General features: G+C 38.8%; 1 protein-coding gene across 2 annotated transcripts in view; it reads left to right on the top strand.

Annotated features, from left to right (window-relative positions):
• LOC132852222 (AT-rich interactive domain-containing protein 1B-like) overlaps positions 1–23,474 on the top strand; it is a 211,666-nt gene that overhangs the window by 76,934 nt on the left and 111,258 nt on the right. The window lies entirely within an intron of this gene.

Below are 23,474 nucleotides of genomic sequence, written 5' to 3'. Positions count from 1 at the left end.
CAGCTCTATAGATGGAGTGTATCTCAGAATGACCTGAATGACTGAAAGTTCTTACATGTTCATCCCAGGATGTGCCTCTGACATGGTAACAGCGTGCTTGTGTGCCGCAGCAGCCTTGCTGGAGATTTCAAACACTTCAATGTCACTACTAGGTTGATAACTCGCCAAGTTAAAACTCTCACCACAGTGCTCCTGTGGTGAGAAACTGACACTGATGAAGGGCTAGAGGACATTTAACACACACTGTTCAAGGTTTCCAAGCTGTGGAATGCTGCTGCACAAGTCCTAGCCACAAGTCCTAGTCAAGTAATGACGTCACTACCATACTGTCGAGCCAGTATTTCTAAATATCTAATAATATCTACGGGAACGTGAGATGTCATACGAAACAATGAAGGATGTCAGAAAATATTTGATTTAGCTCTGTTGATGTTTGCTTGCTGCTTTGCACTGATAGAAGTGAACACCTGGTGATGAGTTTTGTATTTAAGATGTTACGGCGTGGTATCGGCAGTGCGAGGGCGGTCTATTTGCGTGTGCAGAGCAGTGTCAGCGAGCATGTCATTATAAAGGAGTGCAAGGTTCTGTGAACTGTATCTTGACTCAAGCATTGAGCAATGTACAAACCGAGTGAGTGTGTGTGTTTATGCACAGTACTCAGTGCTCGCAGGCGTAAAGTTCTCTCTCTCGCACGTGACAGTTTCTCTTCACCTTGAACCCGTTTTTATCGACCACGATCACAGCTCCTTCTCTCTACACTCACATTAGCAGCGTCTACATTCTTCATTAACTATTTCAACAAAAAAGGCCTGTTTTGTTTCTTTATTTTGTTGTGATGTCACTCCACAATAGTTCTCCACTACACACTGCGCACAATGCACCTGAACACTAAGATTTGCAGGGACTTTTTACATTTCATTATTTATTACTGTTAAAATTACCCATGTTTATAGACACTGCAGGAATTTGTGAATTTCCCAAGGGGATAAATAAAGTATCTATCTATCTATCTATCTATCTATCTATCTATCTATCTATCTATCTATCTATCTATCTATCTATCTATCTATCGTATATAGCATTTTAAAAATTCACATTGTTACAAAGCAGCAAAGTATGGAGACAGAATACAAAATTATAAAATTAATTTACTATTTATCTCTGACAATTATCCGTAATGTGCAAGCCTGAGGTGACGATGACAAGGAAAAACTCCCTGAGATGATATGAGGAAGAAACCTTGACATGAACCGGACTCAGAAGAGAACCTCATCCTAATTTGGGTGAATTTTCAGTTTGTTTGTTTTTTTAAATTGAGGTTTAAATGTTATAATTGTATTGCGCCAGTTCTATATGGTGTTTCATTATCAAAACGCTGTCCGATTTATATCTCTACCAGTGTGATTGTGGAGAGGTGTGAATTGTTTGCCCAGCAGGAGGCTCACACCCCTCCCCTTTTCCTTCACCCTGCTCACCAGCAGCTAAATACCAAGTCACCGTACTTTACGTACAGAAAACCCAACGGGTTCCTGATTAAAACTTGGAATGTTCGGTCAGTGCAATTTTTAGAACATATTCTTTGATTTTACTAAACTTACTTTGAACACAATTTTATTAATATTTAGATCAAAAGATGTAGAGTAAGCGTGATCCTTTAATGTAAACCAATTACATTTTAAAATCTCATGTTAGCGCTAATGGGAACTATACACTGTAGTGTGCTTGGCTCTGCTGTGTGCTTGGCTTTTTATTTTATTTAGGGCTTTGAAAATACATTATCAAATCATATATGGGATGTTAGAAAAATAATTGTTAATGTTACTCAGTTTAATCAAATGGAACTGATGTGTGTAAGTAAATTTAACTAGATTTGTTTTAGTGTGAACTTTATACCAGACTAAAACAATATGAATTTGTTTATACTGATGAAAATGTCTGGTATAACGGCAGAACTACGGTCTACTGTAGAAGAAAGGGTTAAAGATCCTACTGAGACGGAAAAGGTTACTTTATTAGTATTTTAGACCTATGCGGTTGTTCCACTTTTTCATATCAGTTTGTGTTTGCTTTGCTTTAAGTTCTTGTCAATTCTTGCCATCCGTTTCATAGAAACATGACGATATATTAATATAGGGTATTGAATGTTGTTAAAGGAAAAAGTCCCTTAGATAAAAGATGAGGAAGAAACCTTGAGAGGAACCAGAATTAAAAGGGAACCCATCCTTATTGGGTGACACTGTAGGGTGTGATTATAAATTATTATAAACACCGAAGAGCATTATAATGAACGATGTCCTTTCAAAAGTCAGATACAGTCAGACAATATGTAGTTGGCATCTTCTCTTTGAAAATCTTCATGAAGCAGAATCCGACTGGAGCTGGCACATCTCTAGATGCCTCAGGATACTCAAAGGGTCGTCCTCCTTTTACCGAAGGTCCAAAATCTTCATGAAGTGGAACACAACTGGAGCTGGAACAATCTGGATGCCTCGGGATGGGTAGAAAAAAATAGCAAGTGGAGAGGAATTAGCAGAGCAGCTGTTCATAATATTAACCAGCACTAGATGATAATGTGCATTTGATCAGATCTACTGGAGCACATGGTTATGTGATGTTTTATGTGTACGCCTGACTAAAGAGATATGTCTTTAATGTACATTTAAACTGGGAGAGTGTGTCTGAGCCCTGAAATCTGTCAGGAAGGCTATTCCAAAGTTTAGGAGGTAAATATGAAAACGTTCTACAAGTTAAACAAAGTAGACTTTGATATCCTGGACACTACCAGAATAGTTAGAGATGCCTCTCTAATCCATGGTCCACCATACAGTCTATGATTGTTGATTTTGGCTTGAAAGGCATATAAAGCACAATTCTTATAGAGTCAGTGGCCATAACATTTGAAACTGGAAATTAAAGAAATTAAAGAGATATCACAATCAAAAGCATGGCTTAAATGTATTTTATTTTAGTAAGCAGTACCGTACGATATGTCAAAACCTCTGAGGTGACGTACAAGTAAAGGTTTTTATAAAGTCTATGATGTGCTCCATCTTTATATGAAAGAGAAAAGAATCCTCAATTAACAAGAAGATTTCTGTTATGTGAGTCGACTGCGATTTTGAACCTTATCTTTGTAAAGTTATTATTCAGTCTTTACTAACAGCACACTGAAAGATCTTGTATAAAGTGTTTAGCTGCCCTTGTACCTTTTTAAAAGTAATATTTGATGTATCTGCTTCCTGTAGGAGCGAAGAAATGAACGCTCTTCAGCTGAAGTGCTGGTGGTCGCATTTGCATTCAAAACTATTACGAAGCACAATTCAAACACAAGCACACTTATTCATGAAACCCATGTGCAAGCAAAAGGAAGGATTTTATCACCTTCAGACTAAAGTGGTAATCAAATTTACATTTAGAAAACTGTTATGAAGCACTATGTGCTTCTTTTATACCTTCTAATAAGTGTTGTAAATGTGCTGGTTGTGAAATCTGGCAATATCAGGGTTGAAAAAAAAGTTGGTAACAATCAGTCACTTGTCTTTCCTCTTTTTATGGAAAGACAAAATTGTCACATTGGGACAGATCTATCTACTGTATCTATCTATCTATCTATCTATCTATCTATCTATCTATCTATCTATCTATCTGTCTCTGTCTGTCTGTCTGTCTGTCTGTCTGTCTGTCTGTCTGTCTGTCTGTCTGTCTTTATTTATTTATTTATTTTTTAAAAAAATTTTTTATTTAATTATTTGTTCTCACTTTTTTCTAAATAAAAATATTTAGTCATTTGTTCATGTATTTAGTTTATTTATTATTTTATTCAACTTTTATTTCATTTTTTTTGTTTTCTTGGTGTCTAAAAGTGTATCATCATTTATCCTATTTCATTATTTATTCTTTATGTCTGTCTGTCTGTCTGCCTGTGTGTTTTTATTTTTTACTTTGTTTTTGTATTTTTATACTTTTTTTTTTGCCATTTCGGTTTTTTGTTGATGTTCACACATTCATCATCAATTTTATTTATTTATTTTAAATGTATTTTATTTTATTACTTCCGTCACTGTATGTTCACATCATATTTCGCAGCTTCTACAGAGCCTCGTTATTTTTTTATGCCTCCTTTTTCCTCCCGCCCCATTGTGAAGCTATGTTTGAGATGCAAAGCACCACAGTAATAAAGTCAGCCATTACAGTGATTCATATAGAGTGTAAGATTCTGCAGCTTCTTTTCTGTGCATGTGTGTATGGTTTAAAGCAGGTTTCGTTCACACTCGAGTGTGTGCTGCCCCGTGAACGGATGCTCATTAAGCCCCCAATTATGAGATGTCACCTCGACTTACACCCTGAGGACCGTGTGGATGACACGCTTTAGATAGAGCCCTCGTTTTTGAGGCAGCGTGTATTAAGTAGGAACGATTTCCGGTAGAAGCGACGTTGTGTTTTACATGTCTACAAAAACAGCCAATCAAATTATTGGCAGCAGGCCCAACAGGTACACACAGACTTTGATGCACAGACTGTTCCCTTGAGTGTATTATTGCATGCACACACACACACACTGTACTTTGATCACTGCGTTTCTCTGTTTCTCTGCCCGCAACTGTGTCCCCTGTATGTATCTGTGTGTTTGCATGTGTGTGTCTCTGTGTGAGTGAGAGTGTGTGTGTGTTGCCCTGGGCGCTCGTTTTAGCCATGCGCTGCCAATCGAGGCCCCTATTGCCGTGGCAACAGGCCACTCGAAGTCTGCGTCCATCTGTTGGGCCTGGGACAGATAAAGCCCTCTAACAGCTGCCCTTCACTCTTTCACTCATTTCTTCCCTTCTTTCTCTACTTCATTCCCCTTGGTTTTTTTTTGTCTTCTACAATCTCTCTCTCTCTCTATGTCTCTGTCTGTTTACATGTATGTGGATGTGTGTTAAAAATCTCACTGTAAATACTAAAGACATGGAATAAATGTATTTGGCGTGTCAACATTACCAACTTCACATTTTACCTGATATAAGTCTTAGCAAAAACATCCAAAACATCAAGATTTATCATCTATATAAGTCAATAAACTATCACATGGTCATATTTATCCATGTTTGTGGCTAAACCCGGTTTCAGATATTCAATACTTTTGATGGGTTATTTATTACAGTGCCTCTGGAAACTTGTGCAATCTTTGAAAATTGTGTTAACAAACCTTTTATCTGACAGACATTCAGTCATGTTTGTTAATGCCGATTTATTAATAACAACATTTCAATTTATGCGACAGTAAGTGAGTTATGCTAATAGTGTTTTGTCCTATCTGCTTATTCTCTAAGTATTAAGGTGCATTAACTGAAGTTACTAAGCCCCGGATGCTAATCGTATGCAGGTTGGGAGAAAGCACTTCCTCTACGACACATGAACTGAGTAATCCAAGCTCATGCAGCGTAACAGACTCGGAGAAACGTGCTGTCTGTCCTCTTTCACGTACACAAACTCACAGATGCCCTCGATGTAGCTGTGGTGTAGATGTGATTGACAGGGAAGAGAGATTATGCCCCTTCTGTCTAGAGAGTCCTGTCACAGCTAGTTTTTGCTTCACTTGCCATCAAAGCCATCAAGACAATTTGAAAATTTTACATTTTTCTAAAAAAAAAAACAACAACTTGAACAGAATGAGCTAATTCTTACTTTTTACTTTGGGAACGTTCGGGTATCAGAATTCATGTTGACGACTTGAGCAGGTAGAGCGAATAAGAATGACCTCTCGTTGTAGAAATTAACGTCTACGGTCGGTTTGTTCCAGCTAGATAAAAATCTGTGAAGTTGTTTTAATCTTAGTGGAACTGGATAATTAAAAAAAAGTCTGAGCTCAGTATGTCATTTTGATTCCTGTGCATTTTAAAAAAGTGCAGTGTTATGCACTTCTGTACCTGTGTCTGAGCTTGTAGCAGTGTGTGTGTGTGTGTGCATGTGTAGGAGCATACACTTGATGTGAATTAGCCCAGCGCCTAGTGAGTGGCGTCTCTCATTGCTTTGTGCAGCCAGAGGGCTCTGGCTGCTAATCCAATCGAGAAAGGTGAGCTTGTCTCTTCCTCTGACATCGCCTCTCACTCTTCCTAAATTATCCTTTCAGCAGGAAGCAAATTTGCATTGTATTACTTCATCCTGCGTCATCAAATATGCGCCTCGTTCCTTGTGATTGCATTTAGCCAGAGGAGGCTAGCACTGTGCATCGTTTGAACTTGCATTTTGATGCACACAGTCTTGAGCTTCTCATACAGTAACGTGCACTGGAGTGGACTCAGTGAGAGCTTGGACTGAGTCATAGAGCATCTTTGGTATCTTGTAAAGATCGGTAGTGTAATTAAATAAAATCAGCACGATGTTGGGGTGTCTATACTGTAGTAGCGTGTGTCTAGCAGATATTTCAGGCAGTATTCTGAAACATAAGTGGGCGCCGCCATGCTCGGATGCCGTCCGGGTCACTTCTCTGTCTTAATACTGTGGTTTTCTTTACATTTTAATCTATTTCTAATCCCTGCACAAAGGCAATCTTCTATGATTATTTAGACAAATATATTGTCATCCCAGTGTGTAGCCGTAATGTAGCTCCCCATAATCTACAGATCTCCTATACACTATTTACAGTAATTCATGGAAACTGTTCCAGCTCCATTTGGATTCTGCTTCATTCAAAGAGAAGATGCCAACAACATGTGATGTTTGAGGACAACAACCTCCTAATCAATACAATTGTCAGACTGTATCTGACTTTAGAAAGGACATTATTCTTTATATCACACTCCAGTGCAGAGGTGGGAGTAAGTCACACATGTGCAAGTCACAAGTAAGTCTCAAGTCATGAATGTCATGTCAAAGTCAAGTCGAGTCCTTTTTTTAGATTTGTCAAGCAAGTCTTAAGCCTTTGCGACTTAAGTCTGACTCGAGTCAAGTCGAGTCTCCCATCTCTGAGTTATTTAACTCAAGTCTGAGTTAAGTCTCAAGTCATGAATGTCAAGTCAAAATCAAGTTGAGTCTTTTTTTAATATTTGTCAAGCAAGTCTCAAGTCTCAAATTTGCGACTTATGACTCGAGTCAAGTCGAGTCCCCCATCTCTGAGTTATTTAACTCAAGTCTGAGTCAAGTCTCAAGTCATGAATGTCAAGTCAAAGTCAAGTCGAGTCTTTTGTTAATATTTGTCAAGCAAGTCTCAAGTCTCAAATTTGCGACTTAAGTCTGACTCGAGTCAAGTCCTATGACTCGAGTCCCCCATCTCTGCTCCAGTGTTTATAACAGTTTATAATCACACCCTCCAGTGTCACCCAAATGAGGATGAGGTTCTCTTTTGAGTCCGGTTCCTCTCAAGGTTTCTTCCACTTCCATCTAAGGGAGTTTTTCCTCGCCACAGCCACCTCAGTCACCTCAGGCTTGTTCATTGGGGATAAATACAAGCACATTAAAATATAAAGTCTAATATTAATCTTGAACTTGTGTATAATATTAATCTTTGTATAATAAACTAGATTTTCTACTATACTATATTTTTAAAAATAAAACTGCTTTGAGACAATGTCCATTGTTAAAAGCGCTATACAAATAAATTTGAATTGAATTGAATAGCATTTCTACCATAAAACACCCAAAATAACTACAAATTATCTAATGAATTGTTGGGCTATGATGCTTTTTGTCATTACTTACAATTCTAAATGACAATTATAACAATTAGGTTTATGAAGATTTTGAAGTCATTCTTGAAGTCATTCTTCTTCTTCTTCCTCTTCTTTGTTATTATTATTATTATTATTATTATTATCATTATTATTATTATTATTATTATTATTATTATTATTATTATTATTATTATTATTATTATTGCTATTCGAAACCCAAGACTTATTAGAAAATACCAGTCAGGATTCTCCTGGCACTTCCTTCTCCGTTCTAACCAGATAGAGAATGGAGCTGGAATCGAATGCTCTCTGCCGTTTTAATGAAGTTGCCATGAACGGACAGGTATAAAGGCAGCGGCTGAGCAAAAACTACAGGGGACTTCCAGCCGTCTAACAAATTAAATCATGTCAATTTCAGTTAACGTATGAAGCCTTTGAGTTTCTACCTCTTGTCATATCAGATTGGTGACAAGGAAGGATGGATGGATCTTTTCTCTTCGTACGTGTGTGAGCAAAAAAGTTTCTAACCGTCTTGTATTTCGCTAAAAACTTTCCAAGCTTCCTAATGCAAAAAAGCGTTTGTTTTCCGTGTCGGAATTGAGGGATTGTTTTGTTGAATGTGGCAACAAAGCATTTCTGCAATGTTTAGTGCTAAGTGTTTGATTATTTCTCCTCAGTCAGGACTGAATTGTTGAATGTTTTTGGATTTCCTAGGAAAGCTTATTAAAAAATGCACATCATTGAAGTTCGGTGAATCGCCTATGCATAAGCGCACGTATTTGAATATATAATATTATGTCATGTACCTATCTGTCAATGCATTTGCATCTCCTGTGCTTCATCTGTTTTGTTTTTTTTTCAGCTCTCTCTTTGCCTAAGACATGCACACAAACACTGTGTGCCCATTTATGAAGGCAGTAGAACAAACAAATCGCCTTTAAGCACAGCCGTTATTAGGATATGTAAATTTCCACCATTTGGGGAACAAGGCTCGGAATAATTCTTAAGGAGGTGCTGATAGGGACAGCGCACATAGTTAATGGCATGCTGCTGCTTTCACTGGCACTGCATCCATTACGCATCGTTATTATTGCCACATAATGGCTTATTTGTTGGCTGGGAAAAATTGCCAAGGCGCGCGGATGAAAGAGCGTGAAAGTGACAGGAAGAAAAGGCAGGAGAAGAAGAAAGGCACTCCTTGTATAAACTCGGATCATTCAGAATTGAATTACCGAAGTTATGATTAGTCCTTCACTATTTTCCCTCTTTGATTCATCTTTCCTCTAGCTATGGCGAGGTTTCATTTCCCACAGACATGTCTAACGACGCTCCCGTTCGTCTGCTTGTTTCGTTTTGCTCGAGCTCATTTGTTTTGTGTGAAAGAGAAGATCTGTCATCCGTCATCAGCAGCTCGTCTTTGATTCCACCGAGGCCTCAGATTCCTGCTGTTCCTGTCTCTCCCGCTGATTTCTGGACGTGATTCACAGCAACCTCTATCCCGCGAGCTGAAAGCGAGCTCAAGCCTTGGCTCTGACTTAACGCTCCCTACGCTCGGCATTGTGGGTGGCCCGTTCTGCCACTGCGTCCCCGCTAATGGCATAGGGAAGAAAGCATGAGTGGGATAAAAGGGCGAGTGGCACCTGAGCCAAACAGGGCTTTGCTCCTCGTTCCAAGTGTTCATTCAGGACTGTGTGTGAGAGTGCAGATCAGAGTTTCTGCTTACCACACGCTCAGATGAGAAGTGCAGCCAAGTGGCTTTGCCAGGAGACTTCACTCAGGCCTACAAAAAAAAATCAGCGGAGTGTGTATGTGAACCAAAGGCACAGGCCAAGCCTGTACCCACATCCTTTACTTCACATTTATACAGGACACAGCCATCTGAACTTATTATAGAAATGATAGAAATGTGTAACACTTTATTATAATCAGCTTAGAAAAACTAACTCTTTACTCCAAATATAGTCCAATGTTAACCAATGTGTATAAAGTTTATGAAGTTTGCTTCCTTAATTTAGTGCAATAGTTTAATTAATGACACCATGGAACCTTACTTGGCTGGAGAAATGTGTTAGTATTATTATTATTATTATTATTATTATTATTATTATTATTATTATTATTATTAGTATTATTATTATTACAACAGACATCTGCCTTAATCTGTCAATTTATTCAGTATCTGAAACTGACCTGCGTTCTGCCTTATCTACAAAAATAGAAAAAAAAACATTCTGCCTAAGCTTTAGGAATGTTGAGCAAAAGCCCAAGAAAAGAAGGCAAGAAAACATGCCACTAAAATATCTTGTCTTAGTTGATCATCTGGGGGAAAAAAAGGACATGTACGGTGACCTGTTTCCTTTTGGGCAGACACATATCTGTGTCCTTGTTGTCAGGTGGAATTAACATGCATTTATATTGTTTTAACTTTTTGGAGAAATAGAAGCCCATACTGTATATTTTTGTCCCATATATGTTACAGCACAGTGAAATTCTTTCTTCACATTTTGGACTTTAGGGTCAGAACACAGAGTCAGCCATGATACCATGAGCCATGAGCGTCCCGTGGAGCAGAGAGGGTTAAGGGCCTTGCTTAAGGGCCCAACAGTGGCAGCTTGGCAGTGCTGGAACCTGAACCCTGTTCCTCTGATCAACAACCCAGAGCTTTAACTACTTCATCCACCACTGCCTTTTAGCTGGTGTTTGTAAATTCAGCACAGATTTACTGGCTAATCAGTAATAAATTAAGTATCTATAAAAACAACTGCATATTAGTTACTATAATATTTTTTTTAATGTAACTCTATTTAATACTCTAAATGTGACAACTTATTCTATCACTTTCTTATCGGTCAGTTGAAACAAACCACAGCTTGAGCACAGAGTCACTATGATACCAATTTGCATGACTCATAATTATTTCATTAGTATTCTTTTATTAGTCTCATTTGGTTAATGGAGCAGTAAATTGTCTTAACGATTACCTGCAGTCTTGTGACCAAAAGCCCAATTCATCCGGACAGAACGTAAACTCTTCCATCTGATCGACTTCCAGATTTCCTCAGTGTTCTAGGTAGTGTGTTGTGGACTAAAAGGTAACACATATTACTTTGACTTTCTCAGCAAAGCAGTTGGTCAGAATTTACTGCTGCGTCACTACAAAGCCCAGCGTGTGTCTTTTATTATAAATATATTCTGAGCAGTAACTCAGTTTATCTTGAATTCTATATCATCCACTCAATTCCATATCTTACATTTTTAATAAAATCATCCCAAATGATATACACGGGGTTTCAATAGGTGGTGTCAAGCCTCGACAGTCATCACGAGATGCAAGCGATATACTGTATACTCCATAGGAGAGAACAGAAGCAGATTAGTTTTCCATCACACACCACCGCACGTGAGCGCCGTGAGCAGAAACTTTTTCCCTCTCACGTCCTCACGCGAGGACTTGAAAGAGAGGAAGGACAGCAGGCACATGGGATGTGTGTGCGACGTGGTGCAGGCGCTTCTCAAAGCGCGCGCTCGCTTGCTAGACGGCCGGGATAAATGATGTGGAAATCTAATTCACCTTGAAGTGTCCTACTCTCTTTTTCTTTTTTTTGTACTCCCCCGCTCTGTCGCTCTCCCTCTCTCAGCGATTTGCTTTCCTCCTGGCTTTGAACGAAGCGGAGCGAGAGGAGTTCAAAGGCAAGTGTCTCTCTGCCAGCATGTGTGTGTGTGTGTGTGTGTGTGTGTGTGCGTGTGTGTGTGCGCTGAATGAGGAACGATGGCGGAGGCTTAGACAAGAGGGCCGCTGCGTCAGAACTTTAATACACACTTTGCTCATCAAAGACTGACGTGGCTTAGTCAGGTCTGCATCCTTGCCTTGCATGCACACGCCCCAATTAAAACAATGTGGGTTTAGTGTAGTGAAGAATCAGGCATATAAGAGGGCAGATGATTTATTGTAAGTCTGCTGGACCTGTGCCTCTCGTTTGCTTTAGCTGGACAGGTGAAAACACTCAGGAGTGTCTGTATGCTATATTTATCTCCATGCTAATTTGGTAATAATGTGTAGAAGTTGTTTCTATAGATCTGCTTAGAATCCATTAGAGCATATGAGCCTCAGGTTACAGAAACTCTTCCTCATTTCTTTCTCTCTATTACACGCACACACACACTGTTGGCCTGTGAAAAAGCAAAGCTAAAGCAGAGGTCACATAAGGCTAACTTAATCCATGTCTATAGCATTCTCGGTGTCCTTTTATATAAAGGCTAGTTGCTGTCAAACTCTTAGGCTAACAAGTAAGTAAAGCTTCTAGCTAGCTGGTTAGCATCATGGAAGAATCTGCCTCATTTATCAGTCACCTCAAAAGATATTTTATCTCCAAAACTATTTGTGCATAATTAGTTTTATTTTTTAATAGACAACAATGTGATCAAAGCGTCAAGGCTAAAACTTATTTTTTTAGCTAAATTAGTCTCGTAGCTGCAAAGCAAAACAAAATCAGCAAACCTTTCTTGGTTGATTTGGGGATAGACGAAATTCTAGCAATTCTTTTTTTCCTTGCAAGACACGAGAACTGTAAATAGGACACTTTTATTTTCCACACCTACCTTCTTAACATTAAAGAATCCACCTCATAGATGGAACCCAAACTTTTTAGCTAAATCATGTTGAATAAAGCCTGAGGTTTGTCTCCGGCAGCTCTGCATGCTGCAAATGTAGCGGACAGTGTGTGTAATGGCGACAGTGTGTGTGTGTGTGTGCGCTGTTGGCTTGTGTGATAGCAGCCCTCCTATACGCACTGTAATTATGAAACTGGGCCAGTGTGAGATTGATTATGAAGCTATGAGAGGGAAGACTGATTATTCGGCGGTGAAAGGTGGTCATAATTCCTCTCAGTCCCGCCGCCCACGGACACACTGCCATTCTTTCAGCCCAGCGTGAAGCGCAAGTCAAATCAGGCCCAAATACAATTAAAGAAAATGGTCCAACAAGGGGGGTGGGGGTGGCATACGTGCACTTTTTTATTTATTTCTTATCCTGTTTCTGGTCTGATTTTTTTTTCCCCTTCATCTCTTTCTCTCAGGATCGGAAGTAGTTTCTCCTCCATTTTGTTTTGATATCTTTATTGTCAAATTTTCTGCCTGTTCTTGTCACATTTCTATTCTTTATTTATTTTTTTTTTCCTCCATGACTTCTTACTCTCTCAATCCTTTCCGTAACTTTGACGTAGAATACATTGGGCATGTGTGAGGTGAGCCTAGCTCTGGCTTGCTCAGGAGACTGACTGAAAGGTCACTCACTCCTGATATTTTCCCAGGCCTCATTGATTTTGCTCGTTCTGTCTTTCTCTAGCCGTTCCCCTGAGAGCGTCTCTCCACGCTGCTCTGAAGCCCTTGGCCGGAGGAGAGCGTCCATCTCAGGCTCTGCAGGTCAACAAGCTGTAAATAACTTTCTCCAGCTCACTCTGCTATCTGCAGTTTTCAAGTGGAACTGGAGGATGTTCGCTTGCTAGTTTTTGGGTACAGATAACGATGGCATCCAACATGTGTACGTTTATTTATTAAAAAAAATAATAAACTGAAGCTTTGATGAGGTGAAGGAGCAGTTTGGTTTGTTTAGTGCCTCCTACTGCCTGTCAGGAGAACTGCAGTCAGTTCAGTTTCATTTGTAACACACTTACAGATGTTGTTACAGTAAACAAATACTGTACTGTATGTAGATTTAGATCTCAGTTGAACAAATTTGATGGAAATGCTGTTTAGAATATGAAGAAATGCACAATATATAGTAACATATACAAGGCAGCAGAATTTATTAGCGCAACAGGACATGAAGAAGAAATTAGGAACATTTAAAGAAGGAAGAAAGAAGAAAACCTTGAAGGGAACCAGACTCAAAATCGATATATGAGACACGTGGAAATCTTTGCTTCTACAGCAACCTGTAGTGCAAAAGCAACCGGAGATCCTTCATTTTTGATGAGAGGTGGAGAGTTCCACCAAAATAAATGACAGAGACTGTTGGTGACTAGACGTTTTTGTGTCTGGTGATACGACAAATTTGAGAAAAGTTATCTATCAACTACAGTATAAGAGTTGGTGAATTAGAGTGAAGACAATAAAGTGCACATGATCTATGGCAAAGAGCACACACTGCTTATCCTTTACAACATTTAGAAAATACCCTTATCCAGGGTGAGTTATATCGTTATCTTATTTTATACAGCTGAGCAATTGAGTGTTAATGGCCTTGCTCAGGGGCCCAGCAGTGTTAGCTTGGTGGACCTGGGATTCAAACACAAACACCTTGACGTTTGGGATTCACGTCCCCATTCTGAATGATTATTAGTTCCACCACCCACTGATGAACATGGCAACATGGATCACTATGGCAACTAGTAGCAGGAGCACTTGCCTATGACTTTTAGTATAGTGACTGGTAACTTACAGAGATAAATATCACTGTATGTGTGAACATAGCGTAAGACTCCTGGGATAAACACCAGGGCAGCCTTGACGATTAGCAGTTGTTAGTTACTACATTCTCCATACCTTGTACTGAACCTACAATTGGAATTTGTTTTTATCTTTTAAGGAAAAGTGGGTGGAGCTGATGAGCCAGAGACGGGCCTTTTTTCAGTGCCAGAAAATATTGAACAGTAGCCAAAATGTGAAGAAAGCTAATGGATTGTTCTTTCAAACTGTAATGCAGCAAAAAAAATATTAAATGGGCTTTATTTGTTGGCATCAGAACAAATTATGGAATCACTTATTATTATGTAATCTAAACATTTATAGTAAAAATGATGGTCAGTATAAAAAAAAAATGTAAAAAAGATCTTGAACCTAAAATGCTTCTTCAGTGATGTTACAATCAGGAAATCTTCATTTATAGCATCCCTTGTTAGCTTAACAAACGTGTACTATCTAACATACTATCGTATTTATGTTTGGTCAAGAAACGAATTGAACGAGTCCAGGTGAATTAGAGAGAGAAACAGACTGCCAGAATGTGTGGGCAGAATAATGAAGCTGTGCTTTTGATCATTTATGCTAGCTTATGATGGCGGGCTTACTTTTGTAAAGGTGACATGGTTCTAAAGTAAAACTGCTGTCATTTCACTGTTGTTGTTGCCGTAATACATGCATGTGCAATTGTGTTTATGTGGTTTCTGAGCATTTGGGTTTGTACCTCGCCCCCGGGCTCTACGTTCTCTTGCCTTCTGCTGTCGGCGCACGTCCTCATGAGAGCCACGCTGAATAAAACGACCAATATAAATACTGTAAACAAGCGAGCATCTCTCTGATATGATAATGTGCCGAGCAGCTTTTGTTGTTATGCAAATGGAGTGGACTGCATCAGTAATCACTTTCAAGCCTTCAGCGAGGAAAAAGACGAGAGGCGGTGGAAGCGTGGTGGTGGTGGGGGGTCGGAGATGGTGGGGGAATGGTGGGGAATTGGGGGGGGCTCTGAGCAAAGCGGCGAACAAAACAAAGAGGGGCCGCAGCATTCTTAGCATCTCTCGGGCCGTCTGCAGCATCACGCTGACCCCGGATCAGCTTGACTGAAGGCAAGGTCTAAGGTCATGGTACTGAGCTTTGGGCAGGTTCAGACCTGGTAGACCTGTGGAAAACCTCTGTGGAGTGATGGAGTGAAGGGTGCAAAATGTAAATGCCTTTACTACCCTTAAATATGCACCCTGTCTGACTGATACAGACCTCGGTGGTTCTGATCTGATGCTAGTTCTATCGCCAGATCTAAATATTTGGATAGATCTTGGTTTTGATTATATTATGAGTAGCTGTCTAATGCTCATGCTCTCTGTGCTCCTAAAGACTACAATGTTATTGTGTTAGAATTTCCATTTTCTAAAGAGGATTTGCTCATTATTCATGCATTCATTCATTCATTCATGATAGTAACCTCTATATCCTAGTTGTTGTGACTATGCACTGGAAACACTGGGCTTGATGTAGGAATACACTTTTTCCAGCTCAGGGAAAGATGCACCCACACACACACACACACACACACACACACACACACACACTCATTGACACTAAGGATAATTTATAATATTTATAATAGTTTTTGTTCTTGTTGCCACATGCCTTCATTTTAGATATTATAACAGTACAATTCCATCCATCAATCCATCCGTCTGTCCACCCGTCCGTCTATGAATCCATCCATTTTCAGTATCACTTATCTTACAGAAGGTCACAGAGAACATCGAGTCTATCCCATGAGCGGTGTGCCAACCCACACAAATGCACACACAAACACACATAAACACACTTAGGACAATCCAGAGATGCCAGTCACTGGGTGAGGAAACCAGAGTACTCAGAGGAAATCCCCAAGACACAGGGAGAACATGCGACCTAAACACACGGCAGAGGCAGGAATTGCACACCCAACTTGTGGAGCTGTGAGGCAAACATGCTAACCAATAATTCACCTTCCCCTGATATTGTATTATTTTTAAAAAAAAATCTCAGTCCATCTTTATTTATTACTGGTTTCACATAAAGAATAGTTCTCATGCTGTAGAGTGTAAAGAAGAGGCATTAATCTGTGTGCAGACATCATTCAATACTTAATGCTTTATGTCTATAGGTATTTATATTATTGTGTAATCCATTGGAAAACAGTAATCCGTGGAATACTTATGGAGCACTTTTTAAAAAAGTCCCAAAGCAACTATACAGAAATCTGGATGTATGTACAGATACCTAATGAGCAAAACTATTACTGAGATGTCACGAGGAATAGGAACCGAACTCAAAGAGAACCTCTGACTCCAGATAGTGAGATTATAAATCATTCCTCTTCGACTGCTGTTTTCTGTACAGTGAAACAGCCCTCGGTGTGTTTATAGGTTGTTCTATGTCGAGTCAGTTCAGAGATCTTGAATGAGCACATTGCAGTATTTATGAATTCAGCAGCAGTTCTTGGGTAAATCTAAACTTAAGGAATACAGTTTACGGACCGAATTTTATTTATTTATTTTTGAATTGAAACATCCTGTAATACAGTGAGTATTTTAGATACTGTTCATGATCCTGAAGCTCATCAACTGTAACTTCTAAACCATGAACCAAGGTTCATTTTGAGCCAAACAAAGCACGAGATTCGTCTCTCTGCCCTCTCTTTCACGCTGCCACATATAACACAAGCTTAACCTGACACACACGCTGTCGACTGATAAAGCAGTTTGGTCCGGACGCAAAAGCAAATTTACTACAAAAAAATACTACACAAATCGTGTTTTAGTGGTTTTAGTTTATTGCTTCAGTTTTACTTTACTTTTTTTCACTTCACACACAACACCCACACAACCGTAATGCATAGACAGACACATACAAATAGCTCATTTAGGTCTCATGAGTGAAACAAATTTACGTGCAGCACCCGGTCTTATTTTCTCAGCGCTAGTTTGTTTAAAAGACCAGCTACAGCGTTCACACACTCGATACTTTACCATGTATAATGAGGCAGGTGTGCTTTTGAGCAGTTCAGCCAAGCCTTTTTTTTTTGTGGAAGGCAGGAGATTAATGGGCTTGCAGACCGAATGTGATGGCGTAGGCCGGCTCTGATCACACTGCGTGTAAGGTCTTGAAGGTGCCGTGGCAAGAACATGTTCTGAAGTAGACAAGCTCGAGGCAAACTCCCTGAACCGGAGCTCACCAGGCTTTTACAGCTAATTGTGTCATGCTGAGACATACATAGACAGGTGATAGCGCTTCAGGTTCAGCGTTTGCAGAAAATCCTGCCTGAGCACAGCTGGACTGATCACTGAAGGTTCAATGCTAGCTTTGATTGGTTAAAAAAAAATGTGTAGTTTCATGCTTTCTGTTAGTATCAAGAAACGTCCTTGTCCATTTATTTGCTTCTTATCTCTAATGGCTCCCACGACCCTCATTTCACAGCTTGAGCTTTATTTTTATTCGATGCAGAAGTGTTTTCACTTCTCTTCCTCATCATGGGTTTGAGCTTGGAGTTGAGCTTGTGGACCAGTTTGCCTTACAGTAACGCCATGAAGGTTTTACTTGGTAAATTTCACAAAATATTTTTTCTTGAATAGCTTATAAATAATGTACAACATGGTGAGGCAAAGTAAGAGTTGCATGATTTTTTTTTTGTACAGCAGCACATTTTGAAGTGTTTTATTCCTCTTGAACTACAGCATTTTCCCTATTATTACTTTTTATTAATTAAAAAAATGTCACATAATACTCTGAATCTATTTATAGTTACTTTTAATGTTGGGACTCATCCACGAAACGAGTCTTTTACTCACCCGACTCTATCTCTTTTTTTCTCTCTCTCACTTTCTGGAAGATAATAAGTCTCTTGTCACATTAACAAGTAGCTGAAATGTTTAAGGTCTTTATGCTGAGGTATTTCCTGACTGTCTGTTTATAAAGTGCTGAAACTGGAGACTGCTTCCATAAATGATAAATAAACATTTCCTCACTGATCATCATCAATTAGTTTGTTGAATGCCTGGACAATTTAAAAAAAAATTTCATAATGAAGTTTATGTGGAATGTCTGTCATGCATATCTCAGTCAATTAGCTGTTACTATGGAAATAATAATAATAATAATAATAATAATAATAATAATAATAATGGATTGTATTTTTATAGGGCTGCCCATGATACAACACAATAAAGCTATACAGCAGTATTTACATAAACAATAATTAATTAATTAATTAACATGGCTGAGATTTGAGTAATGATTTAAACTTGATTCAAGGTTCAAGGTTGTTATTTGTTACATACACAGTTATATACAGCCTACTGTACAGCTTGCAGTGAGATGAAAACCCGGCCTACTCCTCCTAGACTGTGCAATAAATGAATTACATTTAAAACGTACTTTAAAAAGTATGAATAGAAGTAATAAGAAATAAAACATGGTAATAGAATGTGATTTGTGACATGGTACATTTTACATGTCGTAACATGACGTGCAGATATGTTACGGTTTAGATTGGCCAAACATTACAGAATGGAAACTGATGGATGGATGGATGGACGGACGGACGGACGGACGGACAGACAGACAGACAGACAGACAGACAGACAGATAGATAGATAGATAGAGTTACAATTAAGTAAATATGGAGTCTGTATGGAATCCTGAGAGACTCTGGTAGACCAATCGTTGAATTACATTACGTTGATGCCATTTAGCAAACACTCTTAAACGATTAAAGGTTAAGGGCCTTGCTCAGGGGCCCAGCAGTGGTAGCTTGGTGGACCAGGGATTCATGAAACTCGTGTCCTTCTGATCGGTAGACCAACACCTTAACCACTGAGATCTGTGGGATCATTTATATTAACTGTTCCCACAGTTTTGCTTTCCTTAATTCATTAAACAGTATCAGCTGCCATATTGGTGGTTTTAGCTAAAGCTAGCGAATTATTTAAGGTTTACTTGTTTACTAGGTTGTACACTATGGTTGCATACTTATACATTTGTGTATGTTTTGCTTTAAAGAGATCATTTTCTTTTTATTATTATGTGAGGGAATACATGATTATACACAATTCTGTGTATATCATTTAGTCGTAACTATTATAAATAACTGCAGATTCTATGTTGCGATATAATCATTAATATTATTATGCAAACCCTAATGCTATATTATTAACACTGTATAATTAATCATTATTGTGTATTGCTGGTATGTGTGTTATAACTGTAAGAAAGTAGGAATGCACCACTTTGACAAACCCAAACATATCTTGGAGGACGGAAAAATCTTTCTACTTCATGTCTAAGAATAAAAAGAGAGAGAAAAAAACAAAACCAACCACATAAGCAACATCTTCGTGCCATCTCTGGCAGGTCAGTATCCACCTGGGAGTTTAGCAGAAAAACAAGACGACTCCACCGAAATTGTTTTTTCGCCCCTTTTGCTTTTTGTGATCACACCAGCCGTATTACCAGGGGCCATTTCAGCTGACCCAAAAAAGAGACAAAAGAAAAACAAACCCATCAAACAGGTTACATTCTCCTTGATCCCCAGCCGAGATTAGCAGGCCTTGTACGCGTCTGCTCAGACTGACTGTGTCTCTTTCTATGGGCCGAATCTCCTGGCAGCAGTGATTTAGTCTGGGCGCCGGAGCCTGCTGATAAGGGCACGAGAGAGAGCACCGCTCCCGTTTGCTAGAAACACAACACTGATTAACAGAGGGAGGAAAAAAAATAACACGAGCTTGTCTCTGAGATAGCGAGTCTTCTGTAGGCAGGTAAACACACACCAGGGTGCGGCATTTGAAGAGCTAAAATAACGGGGATTTTATTGTTTGCCTCCAGTTTTCAGCTAGTTGCCCCATTTTTTCCAATTTATTTGTTGCCTGCCCACAAGCCCTTATCATGTGACAGCCACCAATCTGTAGAGACTAGAGCTTCATCTTTTTGAATTTAGACTTGTATTTAGACATATTCCTAGAATAACTACTATACAATTTAAACAAATACAGTAGATAAAGTAGATAGTAAATAAAGTCAGCAGTATCATATATATATATATATATATATATATATATATATATATATATATATATATATATATATATATATATATATATATATATATATATGATTGTAGTCTTAGCTTGTGACTGTGGGCTCAGGAAGTCAAGCTCTGCAGTAAAACACCACCCAGTGTGCAGACAGCGTGGGCAGCCGTCTAGCCAGCAGCACTGCAGCGGTCACACAACATAAAATGAATTTACTATTAACTAAATTTTCCGACAGCTCTTAAGCTTTCTCAACTTTTTTTTTGCATGCTTTTTACTGTAAACTATACTACACACTATATAGAGCGTTCTTAGCTCTTAGCTCGGTGACGGTGAGTCAGTGACAGCTAAAGCGCAGCTCGGCAGAGCCGCATGCCTCAGCAGCACCCTGTTACATCCTACTGACAGTGTGACTGACCACAGCATATTCGATTTCCTGAGCAGATCAGACTGCTCAGCACACTGACATTTCTGGTATTTAGTGAGGGTGAGCTCGAAAACGCGGCTTCTGTCTTAAGCTGCGGATTCCAATTATCGGCTTTTGAAAGGTCAGAATTGCGGGATTTGGGGCTGGAGAATTCAGGTTACTGGACGCTTTGAGGCGTCCTGGCTTGTGTACCAGGTGTAGGACCTGGATGTAACAAACACATATAAATCACTGTTTTATTGGAATATCTCAGCCAAAATGACATGTCTGGTTTAAATATTGTAGAAATCCTAATCTGATATAGAACCAGAAACATCTATAGACTTGGCTTCAGCCACTTTTGGAAGCTAAATATTTTATCACAGTTTCAATATTAATAAATATTATACAGTTAGGGTCCTTTGAGATTTTCTGCATTTCTATTGTTTGAATCAAATCTTCCTGACAGCTGAGACCAAATCAGGTGAGGGCTCACTTTGGTTTCATTTGAACTCTAGTGCAATTCAGCTAGACCCTGGATTGATGGAAACATTAAAGTGAATCTAAAATGGTGTGTATTTGTGATTTTTCTTTTTTTTTTTTTTTTGGAGACACAACATGCTAAACACAAAGGACAGAGTCAAAGGACAGAACTGTAGTGCTGTAGAAATACACTGCGGTTCTGAGTGTACGATAATGCAGAAAGAGAAAATAAAGAGTACACGCATAATTTGACGTAAGCATTTGTTTCTCTGTGCTTGGATGATTTTTGTTATTTTTACACACACTTGGTCTTTGTTTACTTTTATTCTTCACAGTATTTTTGGCCAATGAATGAATGAGAGGTTTACAAGGACATTTTTTAGTACTGATGTTTTTTTTTAGGAAGGTTGAAAGCAAATTAAAGAAGCAAACGAACCATGGGTATTCATTTAGCTCTGAATCAGACTCAGCAAATGGATTAATAGGTTTGAAAGCAACCTTATTATTGGGATTTAAAATTGACCTGAGCTGATGAAGGTTAATGAGGCCAAGAAATGGAATTTGCGCATGTTTTGGTTGCGTCTGTGTTCGGCTTTGAATTTCTTTGTCATGTCACACTTCACAGTGGTGGTTAATGACTTATATGAAAAATGTATATGTATATAAATATATTCATAGAAAAGCTGATGATAATAAAAGCTGATGACCTTCAAAGCAAATGATGATATCAAACTTATTTCTGCTCTCAGAAGTGCTTATTCATAAGCATCTAATATTTGAAGCCGTTATCTTCAACCACTAAAATTCAGAGAAAAAAAGTCTCACACTGTAAGCCAACACTGTCCTGACTAATTTTATATCAGACTTACGGCAATCAATACTTCATTTGTTTATACAGATTGAAAATGAACGCCGGTGTACTGGTAAAAAGGCCAAACGCCCAAGTAGCCTTGTGGTCCTAGTATTTAAATTCCCAATTTTATGATCAAATACTGCGATTCCTTTTGGTCATGAGGGTTTATTTCCAAATCTGAAGACTAACTGTCTTGCTTGATTAATAGTGATTAATTAATAAGATGACTCATCAAAATGACACACTAGGGATCCCCGCGATGGTATGATATACTTATGTAATGAATGTTAGGTAGTCTAGTGCTATTATAAAAAAAGAAATAAATATGACAATCTGACATAAAACGACAATTACAGTACTGTATTAAAGACCGGCTCTAAGGTTCCTTGAATCAAACCTCTTAAAAATGCACAAATACACATCTATGTTTCTTCTTTATTCATTTTTTTTTTAGTTACATTTCGTCATTCTGTCATCAGCTACCAGAGGTTAAGCAGCACACCACACATTCACCAGTGTCCAAAAAAATGACAGCGCAATATCTGTGTCCAAAAAGCATAACTAATTAAAACTAGCATAGCTAATCTATCAGGAGTGTGATCATAGTGATGAGCTGAAACAACAGACATGCAATCACTCTCTCAACACAAGATGAAGGAGCACCTTGTCTTAGTCTTATAAAGGAGTCAAGACATCAAGCTGATGCTTTGCCGTAGACCTCATTTCCTATGCTCTTTAATAGAAAATTTGCCTTTTCTTCTTCTGGAATATCAATAGGCTTTTGTCATGATGTCATTGTCATATAGCATTGGTGTATGACGGCTTCAGAAGGCAAATCCCTCCTAGTTCATTTTCCTCCTCTGTCTTCTATTCATTTGTCCATTACATGAGCCACATACAAAACAAAGTCCCTATTCAATGCCGAAATAGCAAAGAAGTTCGACCAGCCCTCGTCTCCTTGTTTTTATAATAATTTATTTAGTCATCCGTTCACACCCAAAAATCAATTCCAGAGGTAATAAAATAAGACTCTGGGCTGGAATTAGGGCGGTAATTGGGGCATTTTTTTTCAGCACGAGTCCTTAATGAGATTTAGCCGCCGTAAGAAGCCGATTCTGCCCTTTTATGCCGCCAACTCTGGCCCTGTTTGTTTTTGATGGCTTTATGCCATTAGACACATTCTAATAGAATTCCTCCACAAAATTGACTTCATTCTTACTCTCATGGAGCAAATTGTGCCCTAAGACAAGCAATAATTTCTCCAGACTTCTCTGAAACAACACTGTCTTTCTTCTCCTCCTTCCTCGCCTTTTCCTCTCTTCCCTGTTTAGCTTGATTTAGGAATTTTGCTGGTAAACCTCGTTAGATGTGGCGAATGCCGAGGCCCGCCGTGTCTGTTGAGACAGTTGAGTTCTAAAATGGGTGATGAGCGTATGCTCCAGCTTTTGTTTGAGACCTCTATAGAACCATATGGCCAACCAACGAAGAGAAGAGCTGGAAGCTACGCCTTTCTTTTCAACATTAGCAGACACTGTTCTGCTTTTGTGAAG

The sequence above is a fragment of the Tachysurus vachellii genome, chromosome 10 (assembly GCF_030014155.1).
Source record: "Tachysurus vachellii isolate PV-2020 chromosome 10, HZAU_Pvac_v1, whole genome shotgun sequence".
NCBI lineage: Eukaryota > Metazoa > Chordata > Actinopteri > Siluriformes > Bagridae > Tachysurus > Tachysurus vachellii.
Note: the sequence above shows the minus strand (reverse complement) of the source record. Positions and strands in the feature narration are given on the sequence as shown.